This window comes from Nothoprocta perdicaria, unplaced genomic scaffold (assembly GCF_003342845.1).
Source record: "Nothoprocta perdicaria isolate Ctin4 unplaced genomic scaffold, notPer1 scaffold_105, whole genome shotgun sequence".
Classification (NCBI taxonomy): Eukaryota; Metazoa; Chordata; class Aves; order Tinamiformes; family Tinamidae; genus Nothoprocta; species Nothoprocta perdicaria.
Genome location: NW_020454150.1, coordinates 1034098 through 1054816, shown reverse-complemented (window position 1 = coordinate 1054816; position 20719 = coordinate 1034098). Strand labels below are relative to the sequence as shown.

General features: G+C 39.9%; 1 long non-coding RNA gene across 2 annotated transcripts in view; it reads left to right on the top strand.

The window, feature by feature from the left end:
* Positions 1-14519, top strand: part of LOC112951915 — a 31352-nt gene extending 16833 nt beyond the window's left edge. The window contains exons 3-5 of one of the 2 annotated variants that reach the window (XR_003250294.1): positions 6864-6971; positions 14093-14256; positions 14414-14519. This is a non-coding gene — a long non-coding RNA (uncharacterized LOC112951915). Of the gene's footprint in view, positions 1-6863; positions 6972-14089; positions 14257-14413 lie in introns of both variants that reach the window. The other variant, XR_003250295.1, reaches the window with a different exon arrangement.
* Positions 14520-20719: the final 6200 nt, after the last annotated feature.

Below are 20719 nucleotides of genomic sequence, written 5' to 3'. Positions count from 1 at the left end.
GGAAACAGCATGTATATTTGTGTGTGTGAGAAACATAAGCAGTTGGGTTCATCTAACACTGTTGAAGCAGTAATATCTTGCTTTTCCTATGTTGTCTATCATTTCAGGATCTTAATATGTCTTCCCAAGTGGTCTAGTCTCAATCATCTAGTCATCCCATGACACCACCAGGGAAATAAAGGCAGAAAGAAAGGAGGTCATTTATTCAGTGTCCTAAAGGAAATATGTAGCAACGCTAGAATTAGAACCTGGCTCCTCTGAGTCCTGCTCCTTTGTCCTAATCAAAGGATTGCCCTTCCTCTCCAGAGGAGTCCAATGCATATTTCAGTGTCCCTCTGTGTTGCAGGATACCTTTTGTTTCAGATCTAAGTTTTATTCCTTTTCACACACAGCTTGGTTTTTCTTGCTGAGGTTATCCTAAATTACAAATCCAAAAGGCTGATTCACCCAGTAGAAAAATAGGTTATTGTTAGAGATGGGAATATGATACTATTTCAGAAACTTTGTTTTAGTTCCAGAAAATTTGAATTGTTTTTCCCTGTGATAAAGCCCAACCGTTTATGGCCTTGACTGGCCTTGTGTAAGTGTTAAATGMGTGACTACCACTTAGCTGGTTATGGAGGTGGCGTCATCCGAAAGTCATATACAGCTAGATCCCAAGATTTTGTCTCATTAGTATGTACATCTATTTTTCTCCTTTCTGTCTGTCTGTCTTTTTTTAATTGTAGAGGCGCGAATGTAGTTTCTTTAGGGTTAAGGACAGAAACATACGCTCATCAATCTAGATGGTATCTGGGACCTAAGGATTGTCTAGACACAGACTGCACAAACAAACAATTGAACTTATTTGCTTCCTGCTTCTGGGGAAGGGCAGCCACAGACATTCCTTCCCCAACTAAGGGAGAAACCAGTCATGGAATGGATTTACCGGAGCCACGCACCCATTTATAGCACAGAGTGCAGTTCACACCCAGGTCGTGTGCCTGCAGAGGCCATGTGGCAGCTCTCAGCTGTCCCATTGCTGATTCAGTTCACAGCTCCTGTTAGCATCAAAGCAGCAACTAGTTGTGAAACATGAATGGTTCTAGGGTTATTAACCTGTCAGTTTTCCAATCTTGTCTATGAGATCACGTTCTGCGGGGGAGTGGATAACATCAGACCTACTGGTTCTCAACTTCCTTCCAACAAGGGCAATCCGTGGTCATTTGCAGGGGGCTCTGCAGAGGTCCTTAGGAGGTTTTCTAATACAGCCCTCAGGTACCCATCAGTCTTGTCCTCATGAACATACATTTTTGAGAAGAGTTAATAGGAGAAAATTTCCACCTTCAGATGGGCTTGTTTGCCTTTCTCCTGAAGGAACATTGATACTATCTGTTCAATAGTTTTTATAAAAATGTTTCCATGACAAAACACCTTGAACGACTGTACAGAGACTTCAGTACTTTGTCTTAGTGGTGTACCAAGTTTTTTGGTAAGTCTAGTATTTTATTCTGCGTCTTAGTTTGTGTCAATGCTTCTGTTGGCTGACCTTTCCATCTTCCATCACAGGAAATGGTGCGTGCATTTTTGGAAACAATGTGCTATCTCTATAAAGATRCATATTTTTGTCCCTAGATGTAAATGTTCAGGGTACAGATACCGTTCGTGATGTAGAATCCCAGCCTGAGGCTTTTCAAGTAATTCAATTTTGATGGTGAGGGAAATATTAGGGAAAGAAAAGCRTTAAATTGAGAAAACATTGTGCTAGAGACAGGTACCAGGGCATCTCAAACTCTTGGCTGGTGGCTATATGACCATAATTTAGGGGTCTGCTTTACTCAAATTGTCTTTCATCTTCATTTGTTAGTAGCAACATACATGGATTCAAATTAATCTTTTCCAGAAAATCTTTCTGAAAAAAATCAGTTCGCCTATAGAAAAGAAAACAGCCAAAGACAGCTCTGAAACTACGTGTTTGATCTGAATATCTGTCTAATGGAAGGGTTGGATGCAGAGTGCATCTGGCTGCCATCTTTCAGATGAACTGTTGCAATCCCACTCCCTGTCCTTATGTACTCCTGCAGGGAAAATACAGAGTTAGGTTCAAATCTATAATTATTATCTTTTGCACATATGAATCCTAGATCCTTAAAAGCTCCAGCTTTGTGAAAATCCATCTGCAACACCTGGTGTTGGAATGCCTTAAAAAGCTGGCTCTGAAGCCTAGTGACATTGACCTAAGCAACCTAAAAATCTTATCAAAAGTGTGTTTTTTCTAATAGGCACAATGTGTACAAACTCTCTAATACTGAGATCCTTTGGATCAAGATTTTACTGCTTTGATTCACTTCTGAAAATGAACCAGCTGCTTCTGAGGAGCRAAACAGCAATGGCAAGAGAGGCCCTTGTAGCACTAGGGAATGTGTATTGGCATTTCTCAAATGCTGAGTTTCAGAACCACCTCAAGGCCGTTCMCCACATCTGTTGTCCACTTGCACGGTGTCCATTATCCATCCTTTTCAGTTCACACCTGCAAATTTGGAATAATTTKCTGTTCAGGGATAAGTGACTTACAGAAACAAAATCTTATGAAGCAGCCATCGTGATTTACCAGGAAGCACACCCTGCAAACTGCACCTAATTTGCAACAACAGCAGCAGAAAGCGGAAGGAAAGGAGAGAATGGTTCTTTCATCGGGGGTGGTTGTTCGTTCAGCAAGTTGCAGCTTGTCCAGGTGCTGTTTCAGAAATCACTTTCAATTTGATTAAATAATTGGGGGAGGAATACATTGCCCCATTCATTCCAAGTCCATTAGTGGTAAGAGGAAGCTGGCTGCAGCTCTAAGACGTGCAGGTGTTGCTCATATTCTGACTGCTATAAATATTGCATGAGTGAGGATGAAAGTTGAGGGTAGTGAGTAGTGTGGAAGGGAGCAGGCAAAACAATCACAGTAAATCTCCTGAGAGGATCCTTTTCCTCTCTCTACCTAGGAGCATATGAAGTACATACCTGGTAGTGATTTCAGCTACAATCAAAGCTTGAAAATGGTACTTACAGTGTAGCAGACCAGTTTTAAGATGACTGAACAAAGGAATGATAGAGATATGGGAAGGGTGGTAGTTTCTGGAGCCTGTTGGGGAAGATGCAATGAAAGGACAAGGAAGTTCTACAAATTGGTCTGGGTGATAAATGGTTCAGATCCTCAAAAAAACATTTCGTTTGCCACTCTGCTCTGAAGATGGATAAAACCTAATGTCTCTCCAGGCACCAGGAGTGGGCATYGTAACAAATACGGTAAGAGAGAGTTCCTCAGAGGCCAGGCTTGCCACACTAAGTGCTTCAGTGCTCAGTTCCCTTCCAGGGAAACAGAGGGGGCTTTCCTCCCTTCAACTATGATTTTATTCCCTGACATCACTAGTGCAGGAGAAAACAAGTGACCTAGTTACAATGATGGCCAGGATTGTGCGGTGTGTGCATCTGGTTTCTACTGTCAGATAAATACACAGATAATCGTGTGATAGTTGTTTTAATGTGGTGGGCCCTGTGAGTTTTGCCTGTTGTGTTCCTAAGAATAACAACATGTAAGATACGGTACTCCTAGAGAAATTCCAAACAGTGCGTCAAGTGACCCTTTACGGAAAGCATGGCAGAGAAATACAGTAATTTCCTAACTAAAATCATGTTTCAGTTACTTGCCAACTACATACTTGAGTGTTGCTCAGCACCATTTTGCACTTGTTGCCCTCAAACACTGTACATAACGCTGTGAGTCAGCCTGTAGATGTGTTTATCCCAGGTCAGACCTTTTCCTCCAACAAGGCCGTGCTCTAGTCAGTCGATGTTCTGCTGGTGCCCTGAAGGCCTCCAGGCAATCCCAAGTCAGCTGGGTTCACGTTAACAGGGATAAGTCAGCAGGCATGCAAGCTGCCCAGCTGTAACTTTGGTCATAAAGTCATGTTCTGATTTATGAGGAAACTATCCCTTAGTCAACAAATACAGGAAATGGATCCCACTGCAGCCAACGTTGGCCCCGTGGCCAGTTTGAGTTGTGGTTCATACAGACAGTCTCTTTCTCTTTGGTTCCATCTCTTCCCAGCCAGGCTATTCACAGAAAGCAATGTTTGTATGTGGTAGCTAATCTTGTTATAAGCAAAAGTAAATACTAAATATTTCCAGGAGAGATTATTGGTCAATGAATCAATGCTTGCCTGTTTTCCTTTTTTTTTCCCCCCTTTTTTCTTCCTTTGTCACCTCAAAATCTGAAGTTCTACCCTTTGCAAGGAAGCTCCTCATAGAGGTAAGGAAGTGAAAAATACTGAGAGGTTTGGTGAGGAAGGAGTTTCTGGACAGCATATCCATGAATGTTGGTCTTCAAAGCCTTCAGGTCTATATAAAAAATGGAACTTTGTACGATGAGGTTTCTCAGTTTTGCTGAATTTTTAAACTATACGTCTTTAAATTTTTGGAAGTGCTAGTATCCACAGTAGTCACTGAGGGTTTTTTTTTGTTGTTGGTGGTGGTGGTTTTTTTTTTTTTTTTTGTTTTTGTTTTTTTTGTTTTTTCTTTGGTGCCATTTCACTCTGGCATTCCAGTTGTCCAGTGAGGGTGGGTAGGCTGAAATGTCAGCCCTTTAGGCATTTCCGCAGAGAAGCAAAAAACATCATAGGGAAGGAAGACAGACTCGCAGGAGTGCCTTCAAACTGGGAATTCACTCAGCACTGGAGTGGCTCGGGACGTGAGAACACTGGAGGAGGTTTAAATCCATATGGACAGATTGGTGCACTGGAATAGCTACCGCCTCCGTGAAAACCTGGTCATTCTTTTGGAGCCACTTGAGGCCACTGCCTGTCATATCAGTACAGGCAGCCCAACAGTCACACAGTCCTCCACCAGATTAGACAGCTGTACGTTGGTGACATCAAGAGAGAATCTGAAGGGAAAACTGATGGCCTTGTTGTTATACTGGCACACGATACGACTGTAGTCTGTCTAATGCTCCCAAAATAAACCTCCTGTTTGAAAACGATTTACGGTGTATGCCCATGTCTCAAGGGCAGCCCTGAGAGCACTTTCAGTCCTGCACAAAATGGACAAAATGACAAAGCTATCACAAGTCATGTTTGCTTGTTGAGGAGAAAGACCCTACAAACTTCCTGGGAACAAAAGTCCAAGGCTTTATTTTAAGATGAAATAAGAGAATTGCCTAGGACAAGCTTTAAGAATACCCAGGATCAGTACACAGGGTCTCTTGTGGACTTCTGCATCTAACCTATTACCAGAAATTTTCTAAAGTTTTAAGTCCATTTTTCACATACTTTTTACAACTGAGAAGCTTTAAAGGCTACCACAGTAAGAAAGCAGAATTTAGCGATTAATATATGTTTTATAAATGCAAGCACATTTTTTTCTCTTGGTGGTCTTCTGGATGTTCACAGTTCTCCTTCTGTATGTTCACAGCCATGTTTCATGTCAGCCATGAAAAAAAAGAAAAGCAAAAAAAAAACAAAAGGGAAGGGATGGGGAAGCTCTGCTATGGCAGCTAACCAGCTAGCTTGATGTGGCATATGGCGCATGAAAGAAATGAATATGTCTTGTTCTGACTGATTAAGAGGTGCAAGAAAGGAGCATGAAGAACAATACATGCCTACTGTGTGCAGTATGGTGCATAATCCTGAAAAGTGAGAGAGAAATGCTGCTGAAATATGGATAGGGTGGGTAGAACCTAGAATGATTGATGGGATATATGTTTACCTTGGAAAGTTTAATTGGATTTGTTAACATAGAGGGTGGAAGAATGTGGTGCATTTCCTTTAATGTCTTTCTTCTCTTTTTTTTTTTTTTTCTTAGAGAATTAATGCCCTGTGCATATGCTTTTCATTGTTTGCACAGAAAAACAATTATTCCTCTAAATTTTAAGAGTAAGGAAGTTGCATAGTGAGGGCAAAAAAAAAGCAAGATGCAAAACAAATTTCATTGCGTTTTATTACTCATTTTTTACCAAGTTTTATTACTCATTTTTACTTCTTTCACTGAAGAATGGCAACTTAAAGGGATGAAGAAGGGAAAAAAGAACATGTTATTGACTGCTGGCAGAATATTGTGTTATGATGCCAGTCAAAACAGAAATCTCTTTTGAGGACTTGTTACTCTTATGCTGTACTCCAGCATTATAGTGCTTTTCTTTTTGGCTTTTTCTCCATTACCATTCTCCCCTCATGTTGCAAGACTTGAATGTGGGACATTAAACTCAAAGGTGTTAAAATCTACCAATGAGATAAAGCCCAGAACCACCAAAGACCTGACAAGCCTAATAATTTGGAACCATCTGTTCTCTCTCTGTGTCTAATTTCTGCTCATTCTGGTGTAAATCAGGAATTCCCCTGCTAACAAACAGAAAACCASTCTGGATTTCTAATTCCTGAAAATAGGTGTTTTGTTTTGGTTGTTTTTTAAATAAAACTAACTACTTTTATCACCTGTTTGATTGACTTTTTGCATTGAACTTAGTGTTGGTGAAAAGTCTCAGAGGTGACAGCTCTGGAGTGTGAAGTTTCTTACCCTCCCAACAAGCACAGCATAGATGACAGCTGCAAAAGCTTTGCCTGCACTGCTGGACTTACGTGGCTATGTCCTGAGGTGGAGGACCCACATCAACTAGAGGGAAGGTGCTTTGACACCTTCCTCTATATCTTAAGCTTTCGCTGTTAAATTTAACAAAAAATCTAGTTATTTCACACAGGAATGTGGATCTGGAATGGACCTCTGTCCAGACCTCTGCTGTCACAGGTGAACTTCTCCAGTTCCATCTGAAAATGAGCTAACTATTTCTGTGACTGCAGTTACAGAGCTCTCCATCTTCTGACCTTTATCTGATTTCTTTTCAGGTTTCGCAGATCAGAGAGCTGATCATGAAGATGACAGCTTCCAACATGTTTGAGAGAACTTCAGACTATTCCTGGGCTAAATGGAAGAGAAGTCTGGCTTGCTGAGAGGTGGGTGAAGGAAAAGAGAATTTAAAAGGGGTTTTATTTGTATGGAGAAGATTGAGAACTGCTTACAAAATACACTTCACATTTTGTAAAAAGATAAAAGTTTTTACTTGTTTCAGGTCGGAATTCAGCTTGAATCACTAGCCAGAGACTTTTCAGTCCCTTTCAAAACTTGTGAACTTTCCAGGCCCTCTGGCATATATATTAGAGTTGCTGGTATTTCACGTTATTCCTTTTCCTTTTTGTCTTTGCCTTGCYCTGCCCCATAAGCAAACTTAATAGTCTAGAAATGTGTAGTTAGATACTAGGAGGTGGAACTTAATGACATGTTCAGTCATCTCTGAGCAGATGAAGCCAAACAYGTTTCTGGTAGCAGGATATTTTTGGAGCAGTTTGTCTGTTTTCAAGTAACAAGATTAATGTAATAATGTCATTACATAGCTCTAAATGCCCAGATGTGTTTTCACAGAAACACAATAGAAGCTCTGCTATCAGTCAGATACTTCATTTTCATTGTAGTAAAAGAGTTTTGCTGGCAGAAGTATTTCCGAATTTTCCTCTCTTACTCAAGAGTGTAAGATAAAAGCATTTTGAGACTGATTAAAAGACTTCTGGGGGGAAAAAAAGAAGAAGATGGAGTGTAGGAGAACATTCTTTGCTTATTTGTTTGATCTGATTTGTTTGTATTAGTGTGTGTGCTAAGTTCAGTCTCTGGATATTGATGCAAGAAACCAAGCCTCATTTTTCTGCTCTTGGTGCTATACTCGTTTTTCTGTGAAGAGCCGGAATTTCAGGGAAAAACAAAACAAACAAACAAAAACACAGCAGAAACAGCATTCATGAAGTCAACCAGTGTCTTTATTACTCTATTAGCCATGAAATTCCCAGCTACTGCTTACCATAAATCTGTTCTTAGTGCCCCAAATGTTAACTCTATGGTCAATTCTCTTTAATCTTAGCACCCTCTGGTGTGGACAGCTATAATAACAGCCTATTTAATTATACTTGATTTATTTTACATTATAATTTCTGTACAAGTGCTATACAGTCTGTGTCAATGAAGCTGCATCTGGTATGAAAAATGTGCTGTATTTTTTGTATTGCTCTGAAAGATAGCATGGAACAATCCTGTGTAACATGCTCTAGGTGAGCCAGCGTCTGTAGGGGGGTTGGACTAGATGATCTCTAAAGGTCCCGTACAACCTTTACGATTCCATGATTCTATAGCCATTTTGAAGTGTTTACTAATTGAAAGATGTACAGAATACAGAAAACAAGGAAGCCATAAAGTGGATTCTCAACAGAAATGGAGTCTGGAAACCAAAGAAGGAAAACAGATGAGCTRTGGTCAATATTTTAGCATTTGCTTACAGATAGAAAATCTCTTTCTCTTCTTTGCCTATCCAGTGAAGGTCCTCAGATCCACAGGTCCTCAGATGGGGCCTCCATTTTCAGTGACCCATTTTTCTCTGAGACTCCGTTATTCTGCTCTTTTTGGAAAATAGCAATAATTTCAGTAACACATACGCAGTTCTCTCTGCTTTCAATGTCTTCCTTTAACTGCTTAAGTATTTGTTATCAACACTCCTTTCACATGTTTTGTTTTGTCTTTTATAAAGCAGCATGTGTAACAGCAATAGCCATATGAATSAGGCATTTCCCTTCTTACTCATCCAACTCCATCTGCTGATCACTCATACGAGAGCTCTAACATCAGAGCTGCTTCTGAGGAGTAGGACGTGGAGCAGTGAAAGCATTCTTGTCAAGCGTCCAAGAGCAAATAGCAGCAGAGATGAGATTTTGAATACATTAGTAATAATGCAGTATTGATCTCTAAACACTCTGAAAACATTAACTAATTAAGCTTCAAAACACTAAAGTAAGTTTATATTAATAAAGCCCATTTAGCACTTGAAGAAGTGGAGGTAAACAAACGGTGAAATGACCAGAGTTGAGCAGGGAACGAAGGTCCAAAAAAGATGTGCTGATCACCGATTCCGCCCTTCATACAGTCCTGGAGAGTTTTTGCAGTGAAACTCACAGCCATTTGAAATTAATCTGTTTGGAGTATTTTGTTACAAGCCTGAGCATCTCTYACAAGCTTCAAGATGACATAAAAGTCCTCTAAGGTGATAAATAATTTTTTACCCCTCAGTTCTTGCTTGACTGATGTAAGGCTACTCTGAAAGCAGGTGGAACAACAGTGGTTGTAGAGCTTTCCTCATTCTGAGCCTGTCTTTTTCTCATTTGTTTTGCCTTAGTGTAGTACTAACTGCCTTAACCTGCAAAATGAGAATTCCTGGGCATGATCACACTGATGTCATGCATCTCTCCCACCCTTCCTCAGGGAGAAATAAAACCTTCCCAAGGGAATGCTGTGCTGTGGTGATCCCAGCCAGTCTGTGGAGCCTAGAGGCCTATTATAAAAATGGAATAGCTTACAGTCAGTGGAGTAACCCTGGCTTAAAACCAATATAACCAAGCAGGGAATCAGGCACAGTAAGTGAATCACTCAGAGCCGTGTTGACCCAAACAGAGGATGATGGCTTAGAACAGGTTCCTCAGAGACATTAAGTTATCCTTGGAAAAGCAAACCTCAAAGCCAAGGTTTATACTTTCTTAATGGCTTTCATTAGGACAAAAGGAAAGGAACTGAAAAAAATAGGTGCAGCTTAAAATTGAATGACTCCAGCACGGTCTAAAATTTGTTTCACTTTTCAATAAAAGAAGCCAATCCTGCCTTGAAATTCATGTCCCTTCAAAGTTCAAGGAGGCCCGTATGGTTGGCCCGTTCAGTCAGAATGCTCCAGCCACTTATTGTATGTGGATTGCACTCCAGGGATTGACTGAAAAAATATGATTTAGTGAAAGCTTGTACCCAAAACACATCATTGGCCTCTGATCTCTGAACATTTAAATATTTCAAGCTTACAAGCGGACGCTGTCACGAGGACAGACCCTGATCCCTAGCTGATTCTAGAACATCTGTTGAGGCATTTACCAAGTTAATAGATTAGCTATGAGAATCAGGCAGGTGTTTTTCACCAAAGCCAGAAAACATCAAAATCAGATTGCCCTCCAAGTCTTTCAGCACAGGCAATCGAGTTAGAATGACTCATAGAGTCTAACAGATAATAAAACACACATAACATTTGCTTTAAGGTACAGGTGGGGATATTTGGTACTGCGCTTAGGAGAAAGAAAAACTAACTCTATTTGGGAATAGAGTAATTGAATACAGATGGGAGGAGGCAAATGAAAGAATTTAGCAAATATCTCAGTGGAATAGCTAATGGGAACGAGACAGAATAGGAAATTAAAAATTATTCGAAGCAGATGGACCATTCTTTGAGTTTTTTAAAATTTATTAGGCCTGCGAAAAAAATGTGTCTGTTTATTTTCCACGGCCATGAAATTAATGACTTGGTGAGTTGTGCTTGTGCAATTTTATGACTGCCATGTCATTTGTCATAATTTGGGTGCTGTTTGATATGGATTTATGAATATTTCCTCCCCCCAACATGATTTATGGGTGTTGGTCATATGTGAATTAGACTGTCACCTTTAGTATGAAAAAGTACAAATGACAGATTATAAAAAAAGAATAAAAAGAAAAAAAAGAGGCTCTGAAGTCCTTCGTGCTGGAAAGCAGAGTTCACAATCCCCTCCTCAGCTTCTTCATTGGGAGTTTTTGTTTGGAGCTGACAATTAAGTTCTTGGACTTGAGTCAAGCATATGGCCATGTTGCAAGGGCTTGARTAGATCTGAACTCATCTGAACTTCACCTGCAAAACTCAGCTTGAGTCATCCTTTCCTTGTTCTGTGCATTGAAAAGAAAAGACCRTATGCATTACTTTTCATAAGAACAGCTGATTTACTTTATCAGTGCAGCAGGCTGGCTCTGCAGATTTGCTGTCTTTTTCTGGTAGTGGTCAAGACCCAGGTGAAGCATCCATGACCAGTGAAAGTCAGTCTATCCAGTTATGCAGCACTGCATAGCTTAAGAAGGTAAAGGAGATACAAAACTGCTTGGGTTTGTGTAATAACAATATAATCCCATGTTTAGATCCAAAGCKCTGACTTTCATACTGTTATAACATCCACCAAAACTGTTGGTATTTGTCATTTTCAACACACAACATGCGCTGGTATGCACTGGTTTTGAATAGCAGAGGCAGTTTTCCTGGGTTTGAGCCAATTAACTTGAGGCAGGCAACTGGAGCACCTCTTCTACCCAATTACCCTTGTAGATGTTGGAGTGATGCAACCCCTCAAGAGAGCTTTTTAGTCCACGTGTCTCCGTTCATTGACTGTGCAGGAGGACTAAAACAGGGCCCTTCTTTAATTTGGCTTTCCAGATTGGTACAGAAAGTCATGTGGGAGGAGATAGGGCTTAGGGCAGGATGAGAGTTTGAAAAGAACAACACACCTTGCATAACAGAACACTGCTGGTCGCCCTAAATGCTGAGCTGACAAATGTTTCCTTTACAAGGAATGTAAGTAATTAATTTTGCAGTTCTCAGAGAGCCATATGCTGAAACCCATTTCCTAAGCCCTCAATGGTTCTGCTCCTCCGATGGGAGGTTGGTTATTCTTAGTAGCAAGTATTTCTCCACTTGTGGGAAAAGAATGGATTGCTTTGCAATCACAGGGAGTCACCAGGCAGCCACCACCATCTCTTTGCTGATCTGGATAGCGCTTAATACTGCTTCGGGAAAGTAATCATTTTCTTCTGTAACAGGTCAAACAAGAATTGATATTAGCAAACTGGTATCATCTTTGCTGTTGTGATGGCGGCTAAGATGCTTTGCATTGGTGACTACCACTTTCATGGAACTGAAATTTCTTGCAAAAATAAACCTTTGCAGAAAGATATACTTATCAGCTGTGTATATATGTTGATATATCTCAAATATTTCAGCATTGAATCTTGGTTTTCTAAATTTGATAGTTCAAATAATCAGTCTATTCCAGTGACTTTTRTTGTGCCAGTTGCTGGGTGATCGAAGATTTTCAGAATTCAGAAAAACAGTTTGGATCAAATGAAATATCTTGCTTTCATGAAAATGAAGTATTTTGTTTGGGATTCACTTATTTTTAAGAGATTTTATTTTTACACTTGAAATATATTTGCAAACAGCCTTCGTGACATTTCTTGGAATTCTTTGGGATGAAACAAATTTGCAAAACATGTTTGTTTCACCAAATCTTCATTTATCATCCAAAAGTTTTGGTCAAAACCTTGAGGATTAGCTCTCCTTTTTCTTTACTTACTGAGTGGATTGACTGACAAGTCTTGTATTGTGTTGTGCCATGTTTTGAAATTGGTGAATTAAATATGAAATCCTTTTCTGCAAAAACAATTATATCAGGTTTGGGGTTGGGAGGAGAGGATTTCTGCTGWTGGGTAAGAGTGCCATTCTCGCTGTGCTTAGATCAAAGCTGTTTTGACGGTGTCTGGCATTTAAAAGGCCAACCTGCTCATACCCTGTTACCATAAAGAAATCTGCCAGGAAGGCAGGTGTCTAACTATACAGGCAATCAGATTACAGAGCAAAGTAATCATGATTTCCTATTTTGAGCATAGCTTGCCCCATTAGCACACATACTTTGGAAGAGAGGGAGAAGTAATCAGAGATAAGGACAAGGGTGGAGATCATTTGAGACTGTACAGCTCCAATTGGCTAGTAAATTTTATGTGGGTTTTATTAAAGTATTTTGTTTCCTTTATATGAAGAAAAGGTCAGAGCTATTTGAAAATGAGAAAATCCCTGATTTTGCTTTCATTTGTTTTTTGAGAGTTACTGAAATGTAGCAATCTGTTTCTTGGGAGGCACCATTTGCACATACATGTCTGCAGCTCTGAGCAAGTCGCAGCTGCAGAGTTTCTTTAAAGCATGCATGCCTGGCTTTGACACAACRAGATTTATGGTGAGATTTAAGTTCTTGTACCAATGGTGACGTTTCCTGAATGGTTTTCATCCAGATGGTCTCTGAGAGGATAAGGCTTAATAAGATTTATTCACTGAGAAGGGGCAATGTGAATTAAAATTACCCAGCATACTGTGTATACACTACTTCTTTCCCATTCACTGCCTCGTGAAATGTAGAAAATCCTTCCTCTTAATGCACCTCCAAAAGAAGTTAGTAGTAGTTACTTCTTTCAATATGCACTTCCATTCTAAGCAGATTAGGGCCCTGGCAGAGAAGTGCTATCAATTTTTGGGGGGTGGAAGAAGACATTTCCACCCTTGATGCCTCCTCTGCCACATTGCCAGGGGCTTCCACCCTACTAGCAGAGGCAGCAGATGCAAGCAAGTGCCAGTTTATCCCCTGTCATAGTCTGCAGATCATAGGCAGTTAAATTTAATGTGAGCTGTATGGATGAGGGCTGGACCATGTTGCCTTTTGATGGCTCYGTTTCAGCTTCTGGTGAAGGACCACAGCAGACAGCTGAGAGAGGTAACCTCTTTCACTATTACCACTGAATCCAGCAGAGCCTGTCCGATGGAGCTCCAAGCCTTCAGCCTTCAAAAGCTGTTAGGACTAACATCGCTGTTTGAGGTCCTGAGGCTGTATTTTCAGTGGGCTGAGCATTCAAAGTCAGTGAAGCTCCAGTGATTTATGCTAGTTGAGAACCTATGATGATAACTCAAGTTGTGACTGCTGAACCTAGTTTTTCTGGGAAGCATGTTGCAAATGAAAAAAAAAAAAAAATGATGAGAGTTACCTTGCAGATTTTTATCTGGCTATTGACGCATAGTGAAACAATTAAACACATGGTTAATTGCTGCAATATTAGTGTCTCCATCAAAGAGAGTTACAAGTTTTGTCTCCTGTGCTTTAAATTAAGCATATCATAAGCATCCTACTGGGCAGAGTCAGAAAGTTTAGCAATTTCTGGGATTGGCTTTAAAAAAATATGGTATTTAAGTAAGTCACTGTGGAAGTTCTATTCTTATATGCTAATTTTAGTTCTACGTAGAAGATAGGTTTGTTGTTATTAAAACATTAGGATTTTTCATCCACTTGCTAGTTGGTCTCATTTGCAGGCTTTCTTTTTCTTAACTCCAAAATATCTTTTGCATGTATCTCTGGTGTTAATAATCTGGTTTCTTTAGTAGGATCAGCAAATTTTGGTTTGAGCATCTTCGCACCAGGTCAAAACTCCCAAGACAGAAGGAGGAAGAGCTCCTCCTAAAAGAATATCTATAGGAGAATACCCTTTGCTACTTGATGACCAGGAAGAACACTTCCACCTGCATTTGGGACTTCAAGCATTTTCAAGGTATTTTTTGATTTTGCTTTTTAATCTTCTATTTGGAGATTTTTTTTCTACTTCACCAGATGTCAAATAAGCACTAGCTAGTAAGATTTTAAAACTCAATGACTAGTCTAAGACCATTTCTAAGTGATCAACTTCAGATCCTTTTATTTTTCCAAAGGTAACTAATTACTCAGGTTGTCCTAAAATCACCTGCACATTGCATCGTCTCAATTTCGTCAGCTTGGACTGCAGTTACTTAAAAATCACCATCTATTTTGAAATCTTGTCCTGGGTGAACACTGTCCTTTGAAAGCAATGGAAAATAACAAGTGAGAAGATTTTGTGGCTAAGGATGGGCAAACTGAGTAAAACATAGACGGGTTAATCATTGTAATGAAATAGGCCTCATTGTGTTGTTGCAAGTTAAAAATATGTCTCCTGCCGCAGGGCTTGCATTAATATTGTTTGAGAGGAGTAGCATCGATGTACTGTAATAGACTTATATTAATAGGCTAGCACAGTCATCAGTCTCTGGGTTGCTGTGATGGCTGAATACAGTGAACATGAGCATCTTGACAAGCAGGTAACAAAATCTATCTATCACTTTCCAGCGTGAAGATGCTGTGATAATTATRTTTACAGTAGTAATAAAATATGGATAAATAAAGTGTTGAGACCCATGGAAATTTTAGGGTCCACAGTGAATATCCTATGAAATATAAAAGACAGCATCACCATAAATTCACCTAGCTGCGCAGGCTAAGATCATTATTTTCTTGACCCATCATGTTATTTTTAGAATAAATTTCATGCATTTTCCATTCAGCACAGTTCAGTGGTGAAATCGCTTGAAGGCTGAAGGCCCAGGTTACATTCCTTTCTCACTGTAATCACATATAGAATCAAACAAGGATTCTTGGTGGCCATCCTGTTTATGCTGATGATATTGCCGGAATGGCAGTTCATTATGTTTTTTATTTTTTGCATTAACAATACCAGCTACTCTTTTCTCCAGTATCAGTCATATAAAGAAGGAAGCACATTCTGGTCCCATTTATACTGCTCTTTGTGGACAGTTGACTCCGTTTATTTCAGTGGAATTACTCTAAGTTTATGGTATAAGGAAAAASAAGCTGCTTGGTCCAATGGCTTCTGATGTCAGTGAGTCTCAGTCTCCTACTCTGAGAAAAGATCTGTCATGTGGTTGCTGGAAACAAAAAAAACCCTGATTTTTTTTTCTGCCCTAGGGCCATGCCCCYGGCAGGACAAGGAAGCCTTATGTGATGGGAATACATTACGTTTACATCAGGTTTCAGTCTCATTACAATGGCAGGTTAATTTTCACTTTAGGATAAGGAAGAATGTGGCCCAGTTTGAGGGACTAATCCACCCYGAACTGAACAGCATGTGAAATATTTTTAGAAAATTAATAAATTCACTTCCTGGGAAAAAAAAGAAAGATGCAGGTTTGAGATCCCTTCATACTGATGTCTTTGTGCTCGTCCCCAGCGCAGCCCTGCTCAGGCAGCAGCGTTGACGGCATCTCCTGCCAAAGCATCTCCACCCTGGCCCGTAGTGGGGCAGAGGTAGCCCTGCTTCCCATGCTTCATTTACCTCTTGGCTCTGTTTGCTGAGCATGGCACTGGAGTTGCCAGTCATGGCATGCATATTTATAGCTAGGAACTGCGCCAGAACCACCAATCCATTTTACACAGACACGGAGCAGCAATGGTAAATACTTGAGTTCAATGCTAACCCAAGCTGGTTTGAACCGAAGGCTTGCAGGTGAAAGACTCTCTTCCATCTCCTTAGAATTTGTCTGCCTCAAAATTTCCTTAAAAGCAAATGTAACCCTTGTGTATAAAATGAAATCCAGGAGAGAGAAGAAAATCCAGGGTGAAGCCTGAGTCCATTTTCATCTTCAGCAAGCTCCTTTGCTAGTAGTGACCCTGGAAAATTGTTCTCTGATTATTCTCTTGAGAGATTACTCTAATTTCTTGCTGCTGTAGATGGCCATATGATCAATTGTCATCAGTCACTGCCTGATGATGGGTCATTACTTACCAGCGCATACTTGGGGGAAAAACACATGCGACTTCCATTAGGAGGCAGAGTGCACCTACATCAAGTATGAAGTGTACAGTAAGTCCTCATTAATAACATTTCAGGACTGTCCTCCTCGAGTTCCTAGCACAGAAGCTGCCTTCACAGTAGAAGAAYAGAAAGTAAGAAGGATTTGCAGCTTACAGTCAGGAAAATGATTTTTTTCCCATAAGCAAAAATTTGATTTTTAGTCAGCCAGTTCAATAATAGAGATGGTGGTGAGAAAGGTGTAAAGCTCATCCTCTTCTCTTCTTTGCTTCAGCATCTTCTAGCTTCAGAGCACTTTTGCACTTTAATCCATTAAATTACAGGCAGTGTATATGTTCCCTCTTGTCCTGCTTCAAAGTTAAGAATGCATATTTGATACCATAGAAAATGCTGCCTTTGGTCYGTATTGTATTGATCTGGGTTTCTGCAGGAATATAGCAAAGGATTTTAGTGAGACTTTTAAATATTTCTTTCATACTTTTTAAACATTGTAGTAGCAACTCAAACCCAATAGACCTTCAGCTGAACAAACTATTGAGAATTAAACAGCCTAAAAATGTCCTGCTATGCTGAGTTGCCTTCTGACTCGAGGACAGCCTCTTTCCTATAGTAATGAATGTGATTTCTGTCTGAATTTTAGGTTTTCAGGGTGAATTTTGATAGACCAGGAGGAAGCAAAGTTAGAAGTAGCTGAAATTGGAAGAAAGGGTCATTCTTTGGTCTGGGCAAGTGGRGTATATTGGTAGAGATGCAACCATCTAGAGGTTGTGTCACCTAGTCACGTTTTTGTGTGCTAGTCTAGCACTAAATGGTACTGAATCAGTTGCAGGCTGACATAAGTGACTGCTCCATACATGCACCTGTTTATTTGTCTGGAAATGGCCATGTTCTGTGGGCAGGATTGATTTCCACACTTTTTCCTCCTTTCAGCCAAAGTCCCGCATCTGTGTGGAAGAACTCTTAAGAAAAAGCCCAAAGAGCAAAATAAAAAGGAAGGTTTTTCCTCTAGACCTGTCTTGTTTAAACTGGCAGTAAGGACGGTGTATGCTATTGGTGGCTCAAGTTCTTATTGCTTATCATTAAGAAACTGAGAGTTGACCTCGCTCTTTTTTTCCCCGCCCTCTCTTCTTAAACGTGACAAGCCATATGAAAATGTAAAGTCTACTGCAGTGACTCCATATGAAATGACTATCAGAGCATTTATTTTCAGTCACTTCAAAGTCAGTGATGGAGCTCCCCAGATGTGGAAGGGAGCAGCCAGTTCAGCCCCCATTTTGTCCTCATGTGTGCAGGCAGGACTGTGCTTCAGCGCAGGGAGATGATTGCAGTTCACAGTCTTTAATTAGCTTGACTTCTGCAGCTGTGAAAAATCTGAACCTCAGCCTCAGAGTCCTCACCACCCAAGTTCCTGCTGAAGCCTGTCCTGATCTCCATGTTTGAGTTAGGTAGTTTAAGCTACTTGGAGTTTGTGTCTGTCTCTGGACACAAATGGAAGTCATTGCAGTGAATCAGAATTGCATAGTTTGCCTGGAGCGTTTATCAGCTGAGCTTTGGTCTACTTCTTGATCACAAATTGGCACAGTGGCTTCTAATATGCTGTTGAACACTGAAATGTACTTTTGGGGCACATTCTGGGGAAAAATCTCCTTGGGAATAGTCTTGGTTTCCACACCTTCCAGCTTAACACACTGCCCGCTCATCTGTGTTTATTAAGCTGTACAGTTTTAGACTAGGAATTTTATAGAGGAGTTTGCAATCTCATTGAAATGTAGGGAGAGCCCAGCGTATCACCTTCCCTTAGGTTTGTTATAAAACTGTAGAGAAAAACTCTTTGCAATTGTTCAGTATCACAAGTTCCATTAGGGATTTGTGTGCTTTGAAATCACATATAGCTGTATGGATGTCAAGGGATGTTACCAAGGATTACTAAGCAGAGCCTGACATCCACAAGAAGTCCACAGGATTTATACTCTTTCYCTTCCCTCCCATCACTACAGTGTTTCTTTAGACAGTGAAATGTGTTCAGAAATCTCACACTTTATATTCTTAGAAATCCCACCCTCGAGCTGGTGCACTTCTACTGCAGATTAACATAACCACACCACTGCCCAAATAAAGCTAAAAAGCACCAGAGTGTTACCAAAATGTACATTCCTCTCTGGCACCATCTAGTGATTCTAGAGGTGGGTTTCCAACCACTACTCTGTTCCCATTGTAGAACAGGATGTGTTTTCCCTTTGCAATAACTTAAAGTTTAGTTCTGTGCAGATGCCGCTCTCATGAAATGAACTTACCTAAGAGCAATGGCTGCAAAGCCRTTTGGGAGACAGCTTTGTAGTATAGCCCTTGTACTAACAGCTTAGATTTGTAATTCAAGGTGCAAAACTGCCAAAGCACATAAAAAATAATGTGAAGATCTTGTTATAGATATTTTGTTACAGTAAGAATCAAGCAAGGGGGTGTATATGTGTCTGCTTTAAGACTGTCATAGTCTTTGAGCATCTTTTCTAGTCCTAATAAAATAGCTGAGAACAAAATGAGCATACTTAAATTATAGAATGATTCAGGGCATCATGTTGTTAATAATGTAGAGAAATGAGATATAAAAGCTTTTACTCAAGCATACCCTAAAGCAAATTTAAGTAGAGCACACAGCTATGATGCTGATTGTTTTCACAGGTGTTGGCACCATATGAATTAAATGAAGAAAAAAAAATGGTGAAACATTTATGACTCATTAGAATTATGTGGTTTTCTACCCTGTCCTAACAACTGAAAAAAGGTGTAATTTACATTTGCAGCCAAATGGCGTGAAGTAACATTATACTTTACCAACATGAAAAGAGGAGACTTCCAGATGAATACTATTCTGAACTTCTCTAGTTCTCAAATCCTGGATTTTCAGTTTTTCATGTGGAATTTGAGAGCTAAAATTATTGGCCCATAAAAAAAAAAAAAAAAAAAGGAATATGGTTACTTGGCGTCTATGGAACATGTGGTTTCAAGGAGCTAAGTGCCATTCTCTACATATAACACCTTTACAATCAGAATATTTTCCCTTTTCATTTAAGAGTTCACATGATACATCCAGAAAGAGCCACATCCACCTTTTTCAAATAAATAGAACTCAGTATCTTCCTTTTTCCTCCCCTCTTTTCATAATTTTTTTTATTGGAATTGTTTTCTTGTAGGTTGTAAATATTTACATGAAGGAGGTATCCTGACAGGCTGATCGATAGCAGGAAAGCAACAAATAAACAAGCAAATCCATGTCTACAGTATTTCAGATTCTGGTTTCCTGAGCTGCTAAGTGTTTGTTTTTCTTATTGTAAAAACCTGCATTGAAATACATTCAAAATGGAGTTCACATGGCAGCTTTCATGCAACATCTAATGTTTTTAACAAAGCCATAATACAAGCCTCAGCTTCCCATACGCTGCATAGTTGGCTAAGAAAGAAAGCAGCTGATTTATCAAAGCCTCTGTGCTGTAGATGAGTCTTTAAAAAAAGAACATGTYGTACTTTGCAACTGAGACTCTTTTGCAGACACCTAATAAACCAAAACCAGAAAGTTTTACTGGGCTTCGTGCACACATTTTTCTCCTCTCACCAGAGCACCAAACCCAGTTTGTGATCCTCCGTTCATTTATTTCATCCTCCCCTGAAATTTCTCATAGCACAAACGCCTTCAATTCTGGCTGGCTAATTTGCATCTCATGGCCTGCAGTATCTCTTTAGGAGGTGGACTATTAAAAATACATTATCCTGGTGTGGATGGTAATAGGCCAAATGCTGCTGGTTTTGAAGGCAATCTGGGAAGCCTCTTCCTCCCTCATGCTCTCTCTCACTCTTGATAGCTGTGCAAGTTGTTTGCTTTCGCTGTCCTTGGACTTAAAGAGTTTGAGCAGGAGATACAGGTGAGATGATTGTTCATTTGAAACTGTGGATTGAAAGAAGCACTTTTTTTTTTCTCTTTTCCAAGCTTGCTCTAAAGTTTAATGTTACCCTTATTTCTGTTCTGCCAGAACTGTGTCCTATTAGCATCCAAAAATGTTACACATAACTTTGGCTTGCTTACAGAAGATGATCCAACTGCTAACATTTGCCTTCTGTAGCTGAATGCTGAAAGAAAAAATAATCCACATTTGAAATGTGAGACTTTGCTGCTGTCAGTTTCTGGAGCTGATTATTAGGGCTGTGATTTTTATCTACTCACTTGTACAGTAATTAAAAGCAATTCCCTCATCAGTTATCATCCTGCAAAGCCAGCTTTTAAGCAGTGCTTGATGTACAGTTTATTAACCTAAGCTCACGTTGAAGGAAAGATGACATGGTTTGAAAAGTAAGAATGAACACATCTGCTCAGAAACAAAGAGCTGCATATAAAAGAGAT